Consider the following 18876-nt stretch of genomic DNA (forward strand, 5'->3'; position numbering starts at 1 on the left):
TCCTAAAATGAGAAGATGCTTTTGAAGCTTCTGTTTATCACTAAAACTTTCACCTTCTCTCTGATTAGAGACATAAAATGCTTTTCCTCACTGGGAAGAGGAAAAAGTTAATGAATTTGGTTTTGATGATTCAAGAACTTTTCTAATTTTGCAAAAGGATTTAATGTGTTTCTCCTTTATAGCACAAGTCTTAAATACTGCAAAGGTACCCATTTCTACACTTAGCACTAGATATAGATGAATATTTAATGAGGAAAAGGGAATACACCTTTGCTCCTAAGAGGTGTAATAGAGAGAGAGAAGGAGAGATGAAGGAACCAAAGAGCAGCTGTTCCTTAGGACTGATTTCTGTGTCACACTTCCTGCCCCACTACCCTTGGAGTTGAGCAAGTTTTCTAATGGAGTCGCATGGCACAGACTCAAAGGTAAGTTGAGTTTCTTTCAACATTCTAATACTTGATGGATTGAAGCTCCCCTTTCTATTTTATAGACTCTGTCAACATGGAATCTAGAGGTCCCCAGACTTGTAGCTTGGAGAGATTTGGTGATCCCCAGTTTATTTAGTTTGGAGGTAGAAACTCCAGGAGTTTTCTCCCTGAGGGAAAGTCTTGCTTCACTGGTCTCAGGCTAACAATAGACCTTGAGTTATAGGCAGTAGGTAGAGCATCAGTCTCATAAGCCAAAGGTCCCGAGTTTGATCCTCAAAAGGGATATGTTATACAATGGGAGAATCTTCTAAGGCAAAAAGAGGCATATGATGGGATTAGCCATCCCCACTCAGAACTAACTCAAGGTCTATTGTTATCCTGAGACCAGTGAAGTAGGACCTTCCATCAGGGGGAAAACTCTCCTGTGACAAGGTCAAAATCTGGGGTTTCTGCCTCCAAACTAAATAAACTGGGGATCACCAAATCCCTCCAAACTACAAGTCTGTGGACCTCTAGATTCCATGTTGACTATTCTAACTCAATGTTGTTATCACTAAAAGATTTTAATTTAATTTAAAGAGAAAAGGGAGAGGGTAGAGGGAAGAGATGGGAGGTCCCTGATTGATATCTTTCCTCTACCAACTGTTGAGGACTTGATCAAAAGTCTCTTCAGAAAAATGATTTTGAATTCCCCCTAAGGGAAATGTAGTCTCTAAACAAGCAGGTGTCTTCAATTGGGCAAGAAATTTCTACAGTATTGTTCAGGCAAAAGGGTTTGGGAAGAATCTCTCCTAGCTGTCTCTTTCTCAGAGTCCAAGACCAGAAGACCAGAAATCTTTCTGACTCCAAGTGCTTCTTTGCACTTGGAACTCTCCCATCCCCTGCAGGTCCTCTGAAAAATCCATTTGCCCCTCCTGGGTCCATCTTCTTCAAATCTCAGATTTTCCTCTGCTTTTGGCCATTTATCTTGATTACAGAGGCTCACAAACAAAGGCCATCATCACTATTGTTTCAATTTGGTGAATCTCAAATTGGGGTGCATAAAATTGGTATTTGATTCAAGAAGTATTTCCTAAAAGCTCTAGGCTGTAGAAACACAAAGACTAGATAACAACAACAAAAGTTCCTTACCACTAAAAAAAACATATTCTACTTGGGTATGACCATCTACTCATAGAAGACATCATCACTTTTGACTCATTTATATTAAAAATGGGATGTTCCAAAAATGGTTTGTAATGCCTATGGTGAAGGCACATGAAACTTTCTAATAGCTAACATGATATAATTGAAAGAATCATTTGGAGGGACTCCATTCTAAAGTCATCATCTCCAATCATGCTTACCTTCAAAGATTAAGTCTATCCAAGATGGTATGCAAATTTAGGGGACCTTTAAGATAATCTCCTTTGGGCATATGTGAGGAAACTGAGGTCACACTTCACACAGTTATGCAGGGGCCAGCCAGAATCAGGAAAGGCTCAGACTCAGGATGCTTGTAGAGAAGATGGATCTCTTTTTACCCAAAAGTCTGCCCTCTGTACTCTTCATTTAGGACTCATGCTGATCCCAGAGAAAATTAGCAGTTATAACAACATTAGACTTTTTTTATATAGTCTTTGAAGAATCATGCCTATTGTTTCTTCAGTTAATGAAAATGATTCTTCTGTGGTATGTAATCAGGAGCTGTAGAAGAGTTTTGAATAGAGAAATGATATTATCAAGTTTATGTATTGCACAGTTTATGCTGCCAATTCTTCATTTGCCAAGAGATGAGGACTAGATGACTTTCATGTGTTCCTGGTATATATTATGATTCTGGAATTAAATGTAGCTACTTTCAACTACTCTTGGTCCTTGGGAGTTAGAACATTATCTTAAAGCACTTTCTGGTTGCAGAATGTTAGATCTTTTTGTTTCTGCACTTCATATGCTCATGGCAAATGAGGCCATAAACTCAGATGACTCTCTTCATAAGAGTTTGAGAGTCTAGCAAACAACTTGATGAAACAGCTAAAGTTGGGCCTTACATATTTACAGCAGCTGCACACTCTCAGGCTGTAATCAATCAGTCATACCTGAGTGAAAGCTTACACACAGACACATTTGTCTTTATTCAGCTGTTTAACTCTTCTTTTGGGGCTAATAAAGAAAAGTTTAAAATATGGAAGGGAGGCCAAGTTGGAAAGCAATGAGTCATGTATTTTATTTTTATTCTTGTTGTATAAAAACTAGGACTTCTTTTCCTGGAGTCTATTTTTGAAGGTAATATCCAATTTCATTGTTAAATAGCACATACTTGCTCATGTACACAAAGAATACAAATATTTTGTGACCATAGCACATTGTCCACTATAGAGAGTCACATCTATAAAACGTTTATTCAGAAAAAAGTCTGTATATAAGAATTTAGTCAGACATTTCCATAAGCTTCAGCTTTAAAGAGTCTGGGGGATTTGGGACTGGAAAGTGAGCAGGGTCCTGCTATCAAGCCACACAGGAATAACCAAATGGATGAGGAATTAATATAGTTATTGAAATGGCATACAGATCAATAGGTGATTCACTGAGTTATTCCATAACTATTTGTAATCTTTGAAAGATACTGCAGATGGTCCTTCAGTTGGAACCATAATTAAATAATGAGAAGAATAGTTTCAATTGCATTTGGACAATTGTGTAATCTTTAAAAATATTATTTTTGTTAATGTTCTTTGTTTCTGCATCATTTTCATTTTAAAATATATCCCAATCTCCTACCCATTTGTATTTTTAAACAAAGCTGAAAAAATAAATTCAACATCATTGACATATTTATCAAATCTGATAGCATATATAATATCCAATTATAGCTTCCTTGCTCTCTAATGATAAGAGAGAGGTAAAATTTTCTCATCTCTTTTCAGAGGCAAGTTTGTCATGATACTCCATCTCTCTGGACTCTCTGACTTTCTAGGCTTTGTTACCTGCTTCTGCAGCTTTGTCACCCTGGAACTTCCCTTAGTCCATGGAGCCTCCTTATCCTGACACACACAACTTCCCCTATGGCCCGCCCTCTCATCTGTAGAGAACTGCTCCACAAATAGCTCCTGCGTCCTTGAACTGGGGTAAGAGAAATTGGCTAGGATTACAGGAGGATCAAGCCCACGGGCTTACAGAACAGATTCGCAGACATCCTCTTGCTGGGCAGTGACAAAGTTTATTGATTTGGGGTGCACCATATATAGGGAGAATTACATAGGCTAAAGGATTAGGTAAGCCTTTTGCAGGAACTATGATTGGCAATAATTTACAAGATGGAAACAATGGATGTAGATTGCCTTGGTGGCTCTCAGCAGCATTTTCTATAGGATAATAAATCTTAGGTAACATGCCAATTCAATATGTCAACGTATGACCCAGATTTGTATAGAATACTATAGTTCTTCTTACAGCACTCTTGCTTATTATTTTCTTGGCAGGACACCTAGTGTATTGGGGAGAGGGAAATGTTTGCTTTTCTCATGCTGGGGAGCAGACTACATATCTTACTGCTTCTATGTTAATGGCTACCTAGACGCCTTGCAATCTGGGGTGCACTGAGCTTGTTCCCTTGGAACTTGCTGCATGGAAAACCCCTGACTTTCTAACTACCCAGAAGTTTATATCTTGGGGTGCATTGGGCATAGAAGCCCTTCATCTTCTTATGCTGCTCCCATACTCATCTTGCAACAGTCCTCCTTTATACTAACCTCTATCTCCAACTAATGTGTTTCTTCTGGGACTAGGGAGAAGCCCAGATTAGTCAAGCTTAATGCCTCTCTTCATTCTAATTCTGACTTTTCTTTCTTCAGCATCATGCTCCAACATGGTGAATGTCCTTCCATCTCCTTCTCTGCTCTATTTTTTTTTCAGCTCCATTGACATTCTCCATTAGAATGTTAGCTTCTTGAGGGCAAGAACTAATTTTTATTTTTTATTTTGCTTGTATTTTTTTATTTCCAGCACTTAGCTAGTATAGTGTTTACTATCCATGCTTAATAATACATTCTTGTTTTCTTACTTCACAGTGTTAAATTGAAAAAAAAATTCTTTCCATTTAAATTGCTCTAGTAATTGTATATTTTTCTTTTTAATGTAATTTGCTATCCATAAACAATTTTAATTCTTCTTATATTTCTCTTAATTTTTCAGAACCAAGATAACAGTATTCACAGTAACAACAATGATCATTTCTGTGAATTATTTAATTTCTATCAGAAATGCAAGAATCCAGAACTTCAAGAGACTCGTGAAGAGTCTGCTTCTTTAGTATTATAGAAAGAACTGATAAAGTATGTATGTAGATTGCCATTCTTCATTTTATTCCTTCCATGAATTTTTTTCTTAGTGTAAGAAATATGCATCTTCTTTTATAACATGATGAAAATGGAAATATGTATTATATGATAATACATGTACAACCTATATCATATAACTGCCATCTCAGAGAAGGGGGTGGGACTGAGAGTGAGGAAGAGAACATGAATTGAAAAATATCAGGCAATGATTGTTGGAAATGTATACAAATGTAACCTGGGAAAATTAATTTTTAAAAAAGCATATATAAGATATGCTTAAATATGACCTACAAATGACTCTCAGAAATTCTAGTTCCTGACGGCCTTCTGGCTTTCCGGCTCTTTTTCTGAGCCTATGTAAAGGACAGTTGATACTGCACATGGTTTGAATATTACCCTCAGTGTGATCCTGAGCTTGAATATATAAATTTGAGAGTATTTCAGTTGAGTATTAGACTAGCCTTTGTGAATGAGAGATTTTTTTGATGACATACTTCTGAATTGTAGGAGTAGAGAACTACCAAAATATTTTTTTAACTAGAAGGCTGATGCTATTCCACAAAGAAATATGAGTTCAGGACCTTGACAGCCTTGTGCGATTTCCTGTGAATTCCCTAAATGTCAAAAATTTGAAAGTTAAGGGAAATATTTGTTGCTTAGAGACACAAAGTTCCTCTCCTTCCTAGAAAACTATGATGATTTTATGGGCCATTTTCATTTGATTCATTTTCTGTGGTGGGTCAAATGTACACTATCCTTGCCTTATGATCACATTATATATTGAATATCTTTGTGGGAGGAGAACCTGCAACCTAGATTGGAGGAAAACCTGAATATAAGCCTTGACTAACCTTTAAAAAATATTTTCCTAGAATTTTACTTTGGAACAAGGGAAGAGTCAATAAGAAAAACTGACTACCTTGGGGTTAATCCTCCCAGAATAGAACTTGTTTACATGAGTTCAGAGTTCTTTGGGCACTGTGGGCTACTTGCTTACTATATCAGGGTGAGGTGATATTTTACTTTAATTTGTAAGGTATAATTCTAAATATCTTTGCTGTTTTGTTTAATAGAAAGCAAGTTCTTTGAGGATAAGAATTGCTTTGATTTTATCTTTCTATCTCTGGCACCTTTCATAGAGTTCCAAACATAAGGATAGGAACTGGAAGTGATTTCTTAGAGATAAGAAATTTTCAGTTGAGACATCTCCCATTTCCAATGCAAATTGGCACTTTCTGTACCACTTGGAGGCTTAGGTAATTGCCTAGGACACTGAAAAATTAGATGACTTGCCAGGGGTCACACAAGCATCTAAGCCTTCCTACTAAAAGTGGCCCATTGCAGTGCACGTACTAGGTGTTAAATGAATAATGAATGAAATTAGTTAATTCTATTGAAGAGATAATTGTTCTACCGTTTTTCAAATAAAAATTTTATGGATGCATTTTGTTACATACTATATCCTAGTCATATCCTCATACCTGCCACCTTGAATATTTCCTTTTTACAAAACAAAACAATTGCAACATTACTAATACCATAAACAAATATATGACAGTGTCTGAACTGTTCTGTTCTGATCATCCTCTGACACTTTACCAAGTAGAGGAATGTTCAAAGATCTGTGCTAAATAGAGGAAAAGATGTGAAAATTAAATATTATTTTCCTGCCTTTTAGAGAGTTCAAAGTCTTATAGTTTCATATATTTAATACTCACAAAATTAGAGTAGAAATTGAATGTGTTTATGAGAGATGTATAAATGTAGTAGAAAGATCCCTGGATCTTCAGATAGAAGCTACAGGATTAAGTTGGGCTCCTATAAATCTTATAATACCAATGTGACCTTGGGGAAATCCCTTAAACTTCAGCAGTCTGAATTTCATCATTTGTAAAAGAACTTTGGAGTCAACTGTGTCTAAGATCCATTTCTGCTTAATGGTCTACAATTCTGGGGACTTTTAAAATGGATTATATGATTGAAAGAAGGAAAACTAATTCCCATTTAAGAAGCCAAGGGTTATTGGGGGAGCATTTGACTAGGCAGGTATGATCTCAATCAGCAACATAAATGGAAGAGCATTGTAGATGTGAGGGATGTGATGTGATAGATGTGAACAAAGTCAGGAATGTAGGAAAGAGCAGTATGTGTAAGAGTCAGTTATTTTTGTGGGGTCACTCAGAATATTATATTTAGAGGTTATTGATATAAGATATGCCCAAAAAAGTGAGGAAGTATACAACTATGGTTAGTCACAGATGTCAGATTATGTAGTTTGTACCTGACATAACTGATTGTAAACACCTTAAGATGAGAATAGTTTTGCTTGTGCTATTGTACCCACAGTGGGTGTGTGTGACCTATAGTAGGTACTAGATACTTATTTATTGTTTGACATTAGGGAATGATTTCCTTTTCAGTTTTTAAAAAAAAATTCTTCAGTGTTTTAAAGGCCTACTTCAAAGATAAGCTTGAATAGAAAAATAGTTATTTTTTCAATGATCTTGAAGAAGAATGTTGTAAGGTTTTGTACTCTGAAAAATATCATTGCTTTTCTATTTTTTAAATGACTTGGAAGCAAAGAAAAACACTTTTAATTAAAATTACTCTTGAAATAATATATTTTACTTATGTGCATACCAGTGAATATGCCCTTATTAAGATGAAGTAACTGTGTTGTTTGTATTAATTCAGAACTTAGTCGTATTGACACTGTTGGGTTTTTTTCTGTCAAAAAGAAAGAGAAAATGTTTCTTGAGTTTTATGATCCTATATGTGTGAAACTGTGTTTCAAAGTAAAACTAAGATTCTTATTTAATTCAAACACTCAGCACTAACATGTATATGTGTGTGAATACATAATATATGTAGGTTTATATAGGTGATTTGTTTATGTGTATGTGTGTGTGTGTGTGTGTGTGTGTATTGGGGGTGAGGGTGTATGATTCTATGACCCTATAATGTGGCTTATGAGGTCTGTGGAAAGAAAACTCATTTCCAGCTGGGATGATAATAGTCAAGAAAAAAGGAGCATTTGATTTGGGCTTTGAAAGATATGTGTGATTTGAATAGGCAACATAAGTGGAGGTTTATTCTAATTGTGAATAATATCGTAAACAAAGACACACATTGTAAAAGGGTCAGTTGTTTTTGATGTGTACATAACAGGACAAGAGAAATTTTCATAATTTCATGTGTAAGAGTACTCTGTTAAGAATGTATGTATATAAGTGTATGAATGCATATGTATTTATATATGTGTATATACACACATATATACATATAAATGTATACACATTGTGGAAAGGAAAACTAAATCCAGCTATAGGATTTTCTGCCACTGAGGTAGAGGAGATGGCAGTTGGAATATTAGAGTGAAGAATGATGGACAGCGATGACAGTGAGTAGGGGGGGGAGGGGTGACTGGGAGAGTGACAGTTGCTCTCAAGTGTTCACATTCTTTCCTGGCCCTCAGACCGGAAGGAGTGCTCTCTCCCTGTCTCTGTACAGAAGTACCTCTAGTCCTGGACTTTTCCCAACTGTATGCTCTACATGGATTCCTGTGATCCTGTCATCGAACAAAAGGATTTTAGGGGAGCAGTTTGAGCTATAAGGCCAATCTTTAGGGCATTAGCCTGAAGAGACAGGCCCAACCAGCTCTGAAAGTCAGAACCTTTTCTTCCTCTTGCTGTCTACTGATAAAGACTTTGAACCTAAGAAAACTAGCATAGATTAGCATAGACAGGAATAAAAGAAACCCTCCACCACCCTGAGAGGTCTGGTCTCAGCTCTAAAGCTGAGGGAAACTCAAACCCAACCTGTGAACCTGTGAAAAGTATAGGGCAATTCCTATTCCCTCTACCCTGATATCTTCCTGATCCAAATTTGTTATTGAATTCAACTTCAGTTAAATGATCCATAATCAGATAAGAGGACTATCATTTCAGGAGGACAGAGAGGGAACATAACCTAAGGACAACCATTCAACCATAAACGCTCCTTATTGAATCTTGTTCAGGGGGTAGACTTGTCTCCCAGGAGGGTTTGTGCTTACCTGCTTTGGGATATCTTTAGCATTGTCCCCTCAGGCTATCATAGTTGGCCTATTTCTTGGGAACCCCATTTTTCAAAGCTAGCCTCTCAGCAGGGGGTATCTCCTTTTACCTCACCAGCATCCATATTCCCTCTGTCCCTTCAGCTCCTCCATTTCCTGTTACAAAATTTTCCTTATCCCCTGTACCGCTTCAGTCCTCAACAATTCCTTTAACAATTACAATATATTGTTTCATTACATGGTTACAGTAATAACCACCATTATTATTATCATCACCAGCATCAGTTATTATTTCTAACCTGAATTAATAATCAATAATCAATGTGTTATAGAGCTATAAAGAACCAAAAAACCTACATTTCAAATATAAGATCAAGAATTTGTATCCCAAAAATACTTTCCTGAAATTCCACAATATTGTATTGCAATTTTAAAATTTTCTATCCAGTTCAAGAGGCTTAGAGGCATAGGATATTAGAGCAAGTATGAATACCTGTAGGAGAAAGAGGAGAGAGAGAGAGAGTTAGACAAACATGACATATCAACAGAGTCAAAATTAAGATTCCTATCCCCTCAAACTTTGAGTTGCTTTTCTCTCTATATACAAAGATGGCATGACTGATTGATAGTCACTAGGGCATATATTTTTATTTATCTTGTTTCTAATGGTGATAGATTTGTGGGAAATATGTTCACAGTTTCATATGATTACTATTTCTGAGATGAACCCAAGGAAGTTACTCTGTAAACATTCCTTGAAAAGATTGCTGACATTTCCTGTTTTGAGAAGCCTACATTGAAAGTCAAAAGCAAAGAGTCTTCTAATTTTAGCTTAGTCACAATTTTCCTTTTCTCTCACTCAATCATTAATTCAATTTGCTCTGAGAAATATTGTGCCAGTAAAAGAATAGCCTCTCAGAGCAGAAATCTTGAGTAGACATAAAAGCTGCGTGGGCAGACAGGAAAATGATCACATTTGCAAGCAGCAGATGAGCCATTTAATGAAAATGAGAAGATTGTACTTTCATTCTGGTGGAAGATACCTCCTGAAATTTCTCACCTAAGAGATCCTCTTGCTGTGCTTCTGAGACATTCTCTAGAGATTATATGTGGTAGCGTCAAACTGGAAAAAGAAGACTTCTGGTTTTTAATTATTTTGAAAATAGAGAATTCCAATCAAAGGACCGAAAACAGAATAGAGAAATGCTCGCCCCATGACTATTAAAATAAAGTAAAAATAACTGAACCACATTTGAAAAAGTAAGATAAAAGAAAGAAAAGCATAAATCTTGAAGAGAAAAAGTCACATTTAACCTCATTTGCAATTCAATATATTAATTTGCTTAATGTTTGCAGTGACCCCATTAAGGTATTCTGATGACTCATTGTGTAATGGAGGTGAGTGTGAGATCTCAAGCTCTAGTGCAAGCAATAATACTTTAGAATATGGACTTGAATCATTTAGACAGTATTCCTATCAGGCAAGGATCAGTCTAGCTAAATGTAGTGGAACTCAAAAATATTTTCACCACAGAGAAATGAAAATTTTGTTCATGAAGTCATGAAGGTGGTCTACTAATATCCAACATATGAAAATTAATAGGAAAGATACAAAGATATATTAGATATCTAAAAAGAAAGTAGAGGCAGAGAAAATTTCAAGGAGGAGGGAAAGTTAGAGCTAAATTTTAAAAAGACCAGTAGGATTAACATAGGAGCAGAGTTTCTTTTTGTGGGCAAGGTAAGGGATGATATCACAGGTTTAGGTATAGGGCATGGTAGTACCAAAATGCTGGCCTGTCTGCTAAGGGCTAAATCTTGGGAGGTTTATGATCTGGTATGTAATAAGGTAACTCAAAAGGATACTTATGGAACATTCTTCTGAAAAAATGTTAACAGAAATAAGAAAGGAGAAGAAAATTTTAGGAGATCAGCAATTTAGGAAAACCCTACAGTAGTGGAAGAAGTATAGGGATAAGAAGAGGACTCGTGATTTTATTTAAATAGAGAAATTCCTTCTCCCAATATAGATCAGCACTTTCTCTGTAATTTGTGCTTTCAGTGAAGGGTCTTGGAAAAATAAGAGGATAAGTAATTTGCTCAGGGTTGCACAGTCAGTAGGTATCAAAAACGAGCAGATCTTTTTGCTAAGACAAACTCTTTGAACAACACTGTGTACTGTTTCTGAACACTGAACAGTGGTAGAGTAGAAAAAGAGACTGAAACGTAGATTGTGCATACTGTAGAGCATCCAGAATATGAGGATATGGAGTTTAGAATTTTGTCATGAGGAACACTTGAAATTTGTTATTATTGGGGTTTGAGAGGCTTCAAGAGGGAATACTTTAAATGTGTGTCATGGTATTAATAGTACCAACTTACACAAGGGCTCCTTGTGACAGCTCTTTGAAGCAAGTACTACAGGTATTAGTATAGTCATTCAACCAGGGAAGAAACTGAGGAATAAAGAGGTTCAGTGATTTGTCAATCATTTAATACCTTTGTGTTCTAAGGGCTGGGGTTTGAATCCAGATCGTCCAACACAAAGGCTCTTTCTACAACACTCTGGCCATCTGCACTAGCCATCTTATTTTTGTTTCTTGACAGAATAAATTCATCTGTCCATATTTGTAAACAGTATAGTGAATGTTTTCCTCAGCAGAAGAAAAGACATTTGGAAGATGAAAGGAAATGGACAGACATTCATGAATTCAAAAAATCAGACATGGAAGACAACACAAAGATCATCTAGTACGAATTTTAGAAATCCAAGAAAAATCTCCTACACTACCAGCCATATTCACATTTGGTTTAGCTATCCATATTTAGAAATAATACATATCTCCTATCCCTGGAAGCTAATTTGACCACTGGATGTCTCTAATCATTATTTTCAATATTTTCTTACATAGAACCGAAATTTGCCTCTCAGTAATTTTTACTTGTTTTTACAATGGACAATTTTGACATAGTAGAGCTATTCTAATCTATCTTCCACATGACATCCCTCAGATTTGAGGCTATCACTTTGGGTGCAGAGAAGCAGAAATAACATGAGCATAGTGGGCACCTGGTAGGTGAGGTGATAGAGATAAGAAGAAAGCATTAAATCAAGAAATTATGGCTGATGAGGAGAAACTGTACCTATTTCCTATTCTGATTGTGACTAGTCATGCAAAAACACAAGGAGGCGAATATATCTAGATCTATGTATATACATGAACCCTAAAAAGTGTACATAGTTACTCCATGTATGACAAGAGGCCTTAAGGTTATTGAGAGTATGACTCTATTGAATCATGCCCCCGAGGAGAAAGAACAGCTAAAATATTATATGATGATCTAATCATGAAGCACTTCTAGGAGTAGATATTTTTTATTTCTTTTTGCTTTAAAGAGTCCCTAGACATTCATCCAGTAGAACAAAGTGAAGAAATTTCTCATAGATGGAACAGAAAAGGCAGGAAAACTCACGTTATGCTTGGAGGACAAGGAATATAATTTATCTGGAGAATAAAGTAAATGGAAATGATTTTTGAGAGGTAAGGCAGGCTGTATTACTGAGGTGATAAGAGTAAACACTAATATAGTATAATTTAAAGGTCACTAGAATTTGACCTTTTTCTTTGCCCTATCCTCAAATCTCTCTTCTTTGATCAGTCAAATCCCCTTAAAGATTCAAAATTATAATTATGTTGAGAGACCAACAGCGTGTGGAAATTTATTGTAGGCCAAAACCATTGATATCTTACATGGAAATGGTTGTAAAATAACAATAACAACAATATCTATTACATATATTACCATTAATCAAAAAGCAATAAAGAGGGACAGTTCAGGTTTTATACTTATATACATAACAGATTAAAAGATCCAAAAGAAGTTCTCTACTGCATTAAATATTCACTTTTAAAGACTATTGGGAGAATATACATAAGAATTAGCCAGAATAAGAGATACAGAAGGGTTTCAGTATGACCAGGTAGGAGGAATATTCACAATAACAAGATGCTGAACTAGAGAAATATACAAGCGTAAGGAAAACAGGAATTTCTAAAGAATGATTTTTTTTTTGGGAACCTGTGCATTTTAAATTGGTTATAGCATTGTTTTGCTTAGGTGGTAGAAACCCATTATTAACAGATCATAAATATGTATACCTATTAACTTGAAAGAATATGCTTTAAAAGGAATAGCCTATAGCATGAGTAGTTTTGAGAGATGAAGAGAAAAGATCAAAAAGTATTATCCATACTCAAGAGCTATGGAGAACAACCACAGAAATAGGATGGCACTTCATTTTTTTCAGGAGTATCAAGTGCAAATAAGGGCAAAGAGTATGGTAACAAATTCACCTTATCCAATATATTATGAGAAGCAACTTGTATAAGAAGGGTGTTATATGCTTCTATATTACTAATTATAGGGGCTTTCAGACTTCTCACTTAAAGTAATCAATAACTCAGAGGCATGGGAGGCAGAATCAAGATGGTGGATTAGAGGCAGCAAAAGTTCAGACTTCTGAAAATTCTTCCTCACCAATTAAAAACATAATGCTTGTAGGGGACTGAAAACCAAATCTAACAACAGGACTGAGACAGGGAACCCTTCTGCTGGACTCACCTTAAAAGGTACTCCCTCCAAAAAAAGCCTGAATTCTTGAACACTTGGGTTTAAGGGGAAGGAAGAAGGAAGGTCTCAGGACCCCTCCCCCACCTACAGTGCTGAGCCTCCAGAGGTGGCTAGAATCTCTAGGTGGGCAAGGACACTAGTCCAGAGGGAATATCTTGCTGGCACAGTTGTGCCAGGCTCAAGATATTGAACACAGGTGGCGGGGAGGAAGCTGGAGGAGAAGCACAGAGAAGGCAGCCTAGTTACAGGCAAGACACTTCATTTGACCCTCCCCCCAACACACACACACACTTCTCAAGGTTTTGGCCTCAGGGCACATCCAGCTCTGCAGATCAACTCTGCCCTGGCTCAATCTTATCAATAGGGCAGATAAGAAGCCTTCAGAGGACAGGGAAGCTCCAGCTCTAATAACCCTTTCCCAGACTTCTCTGAGAGCCTTGCTGACTAAGCTCCAAGGGCAAAAGCTACAACTACTAAAGGCTACAACTTGATAAAAGGGCAGGAAGCTCAGCTCCTTTTCAGCTTCTGCTGTCAGGTGGGGAAAAATATGACCTCAGGGCTCATCAATACCATCAACCTAACCCAATCAATCAGCAGAGCAAAGAAAAAGCCCCTTCAGGAAAGAAAAGCCCAAAGCCACAGATCCATCACATAATCAAAGGAGCAAGATTACAAACAATTACAGGAGGGAAAGAAGGAGAAAATATGAGTAATCAACAGAAAAAAAAGAAATCACAATCAATAGTGAACAAAGAACAAATGGAACAGAGGAGGAACAAGGAACCCAAGCAAAAACACAAAAACTCTGGTGAATTGGACACAGGCTTTGGAAGAACTCAAAATACAATTCAAAAAACAATTAAGAGAGGCTGAAGACAACTGGGAAAAGAAAAAAGTAAAACAAGACATCTGAAAACAGAAAATAGTGTCTTGAAAGCCAAAATTAACCAGTTTGATTCATAGCTGCACTCTTTGTGCTGGCAAAAAATTGGAAAATGAGGGGATGCCCTTCAATTGGGGATTGGCTGAACAAGTTGTGGTATATGTTGGTGATGGAATACTATTGTGTGCAAAGGAATAATGAACTGGAGAAATTCCATGTGAACTAGAACAACCTCCAGGAATTGATGCAGAGTAAAAGGAGCAGAACCAGGAGAACACTGTACACAGAGAATAATACACTATGGAATGTACAATGGAATCGTAGGGGATTTCTCTATTAGTAGCAATGTAGTGTTCCAGAGAAATTTGGAAGAATTCATGAGAAAGAACACTAACCAAATTCAGAGGAAAAACTGTGGGAATAGAAACACAAAAGAAAAAAGCTGTTTGATCACATGGGTCGATGGGATATGATTGGGGATAGAGATTCTAAATGTTCACCCCAGGGTAAACATCAAAAATAGGGAATTAAATTTTGATCAGGGACACATGTAAAACCCAGTGGATTTGTGGTTTGGCTATGGGAGGGTGTGGTGGTAGGGGAGTGAAAGAACATGATTCTTGTAACTAAGGGAAAATATTCTAAATCGACTAATTAAATAAAATTTTCAAAAAATTAAAAAAAATAAAAATAAAATTCAAGATTGGCCAAAAAAATATCAGAGGGATGAATAGCTGAATAAGGTCCATAAAAGTCTATTGAATAAAGTTATAATAAATTAGAGTGCAAATAGTCAATAGATAAGTGAAGAAGGAAACTTGATTGTTCAGTGAATTGAGAACCAGACCAAGAAGTGAAAGATACTGGGTTAAAATTTGGCCTCAGCCACTTTCTTGTTGTATAACCATCGGCAAATCACTTAACCTATCTATATTACCTTACCCATATCAGAGTTCTCCTTTGGAACAAACATACAATATTGATTCTAAGACAAAAGGTAAAGTTTTAAAAAAAAAGATAAGTGAAGAAGTATCTTTAAACGAATGAGTAAAAGCAAATCATACCACACAGAAAAAGTTTAAATTTCCTTGTGGATTGCTGAGAAGAGTTGGTCACAATCTATAGAACTTAGCTAAAAACAGCAAACTCCTTTAGAATCCAGAAATCCAATGGTAGGCCAGCCTAGAAGAGCTTCAATCAGGCCCTTGAAAAGGAACTGCTTTATGCAATGTAACGAAAGAGTTTCTGTCTCCTTTCCTCTCCTCTACCTTCACTAGAGAATGAGTTGAACTTTGAAAGCTAGTAAAACTTGGACTAACCACTGGTGTCCCAATAATATCTGAAGAATAGTTGCATTGGAAGTTCATGTCAAATTAGAAATATTATGTACAGAAACGGAGGAAGACATCTTCAAGAATGGAGAAAGGGGATCCATATACTCTGGATTTGCCTTTTAACAGATGAACTCTGTAATTTGGAGTCCATTTGCCTGTGTATTCCTGTGTACACACACATACACACACACACACACACACACACACATATATACATATATACATATATATATATATATATATGGAATATATACATATCTCTCCATCTATCTTTGGGAAAGTCTACTATCATTTGAGGAGGAAGGTGTTGGGCCAATTATTTTTTATAATACCATCTAAGTAAATACCTATTTTAAAAAGTTAATCATCTAAGATTTGACTGGTAGTCTAGAGAAAACATATCATTTGGGATTCATTAGGTATCTTACAAAAATTTTATCCTAAAACTTCAGAAATATGACTTTAATCTTGAAGAAAGAAGTAGTAACTTTCCTCTGGGTTCCTGACATTCCATTGTACATGTAAATTGGGTTATTACCCCCTAAACTTGGGTTACATGAATATAGAACATACATATTCTATATTTACTTTTTTTCTAGGATAAAAATTGCTTAAATGAAATTCGAATGTGTGAGCTTCATGCTAATCGAGTAAAATAAGATCTCTTTAAGTACTGATTAATTTTAATGTTACAGTGGGAAAGAAGGTGATAAATTCTATTCCTGTGAAACTTCTATTTGGCAATTTTAATAAAATCAATCAAATCACTTTATGCAGTTTTATGCAACAGCTGAAACCTGACCAAATTTGTAGCAAGTGAATCAGCCAATTTTCAGGTGGTGAGAATCATTTTTTACATGACCAGCTATTAAATTTAATTCATCAGTCAGGAACATTTGTATGGACTTAGGCCAAAACAAAAACTGTCATTTGCAATATTATTTTGCTGGACATAACTAGAAATATTGTGCCTGAGACAGAGTAAATAAAGTTTGCATACCTTCCCTTTACCACTCTCTCCCTTTCTCCTCTTGTCACCTTAATTTTCCTTTTTTTCCTTTTCTAGTTTTTCACCTTAATTAGTAATCATGGTTGCTATTATATATATATATATATATATATATATATATACATATTGCAAACCTTGAAATTTCTTAGACTTGTGAATGTTGGAAATTTCACCATTGGAAAGTTCCATACTTGGAAAAAATTTCCTACTGATAGTAAGAACTCTATTGGAATGTGAACCCCCTTGGCATGGGAGGATCCTTCTCCTCCCTACTTGGGACTGCTTTAGGACAGAAACCTTTTGCTGAACAATGGAAAGGGCTTTGACCTCTGCTTAAGCATAGAACAGGAAGTTGTTTGAGTCATGATTGATTTTAGAATTGATACAATAGAGATACTTGGAATGACAGAACCAAGTCTTAGAAAATACAATCTCTACCCTACTCAGAGTAAAAGGATTTAGGAAGGGCTGCAGCAAAGGATCAAGATTTAATTATTTGAGAATATGACCTTCAACAGACATGTGCAAAGCCACAGACCTCTGGATGGTCCTGGGTTAAGCTAGAGCCACCATTGGCACAGGGGAGACATCAACAGTGATTGGTAGATGTGAGAACTGAGGGGAGGGGACTTAGATGGTTTCCTTAAAGATAGTGGGGTCTGAGGACTGGGGGAGGTTAGAGAGGTTTTGCTCTGAGAGGTTGTGCTCTGAGAAGCTTGCTCTGAAGGAGGCTGGAGGTGGAGGCCCCTGAGACTGTTTCTCCATTTTGGTCACGTGAGTGATAGGGACTGATCTCTTTTCTTTGCTTCAGCTATCTAAGGGCTTGGGCCTTTTGGCCCAGCCTAAACAGAGGGGGTATTTAAGCCCTATTCCCTTCTCTCTCTCTCTCTCTCTCTCTCTCTCTCTCTCTCTCTCTCTCTCTCTCTCTCTCTCTAATACCTTTCTTCCTCCTGTTTGTAATTAAAAACTCCATAAAAGGTTGACTGCTGACTTGAGTTTTCATTTAGGAATTACATAGCTGAATTCCTTGGCGACCTTAAATTAATATATATCAGTCTTTTGAAGTGATTTCCTTTTCACTATATATATATATATATATATATATATATATATATATATATATATATATATATATATATATATACATGCACATGTTTTGTTTTGTTTTTTCCTTATCTCAGCTTATCAGAGAACTGGTTCTTAAGGAATAGACTTAGCATGGGTTCAAACTTCTCCATGGAGTTTTCTTTGAAAGAAACATTTTAAAAATAATCAGAATGGCAATGGTACTCTACTCTACTTTGGTCTGGAGAGGTAGGGGTAGGGTAGGGCAGGTGCAGCTTTCCCCAGGGCATTGAGTATAGAGCATTCTGATAACATGTGCTGTTACTTGATATTTTGCGCTACTTAATATCTGCTTAAAATAGGAAGAAAGCAGATGGCAGGTACCTTCCTTGTCCTGTACTCTGCCTCCTTTAATAGAATCTTTCTTTAAATAAGCCTCTTGCTGATATCCTAAGGTCTTTACCCTAACACCCTTCATTCAACTGAATGTGCACTTTGTGCTATTTTCCCCAAAGGACTTCCTCAATTCCAAAAATTCCTAGTCAGAAGGCTGTTCTGAGTACCTCCAGAATATTATATTCATTTTTAACAATGCATTTCAGCAAGGCATTGCATTTCATATAAGATGACCTTCAATGTACTAAGAGCTGTTATACATTCTCTTTACTTATTTCAATTATCCTATTAATCCCTTTGTTCTATCATTTTCTATGTAAAGGTCATCCTACTTTGCAGATTAAATAGAAACAAATTAAGAGCTCAATAGCTATTCCTTCTTTATTACGGTGATTATCATATCATCCATACAAATATTTTATCTCTTTTTTGATCTTCCCTTTTCTCCAAATAAAGATGAATTTTATTAAATTATATTATATTTTATATTTTCAGTTGTCAAAAATTACATTTTTTTTTCTCCAACACATTGGGAGAGTGAGGAGAAAAAACAAAATGATTAATTAATATGCATAGATATACAAAATTAGTCCCAATATTGGCCAAGATATTACTTTTGGTTCCTCCTTATCCCATGAAAATTGACTATCTACCTATTAAGTTGTTTCCTCAGTAGAGTCCCCTATTTCTGTTTTGTTGTTGTTTTTTGACTCCTTTTGTTTTAAGGTGCTTTTTTGAAGTTGGTTTGGATGGATT

General features: G+C 36.1%; 1 long non-coding RNA gene across 1 annotated transcript in view; it reads right to left on the reverse strand.

Moving 5' to 3' along the window:
- Window positions 1–9211: 9211 nt before the first annotated feature.
- The window catches only part of LOC130458628 (uncharacterized), an 80807-nt gene continuing 71142 nt past the window's right edge, over window positions 9212–18876 (reverse strand). The window contains exon 3 of the long non-coding RNA XR_008918078.1: window positions 9212–9294. This is a non-coding gene — a long non-coding RNA (uncharacterized LOC130458628). The remainder of the gene's footprint in view (window positions 9295–18876) is intronic.

The sequence above is a fragment of the Monodelphis domestica genome, chromosome 1 (genome assembly GCF_027887165.1).
Source record: "Monodelphis domestica isolate mMonDom1 chromosome 1, mMonDom1.pri, whole genome shotgun sequence".
NCBI lineage: Eukaryota > Metazoa > Chordata > Mammalia > Didelphimorphia > Didelphidae > Monodelphis > Monodelphis domestica.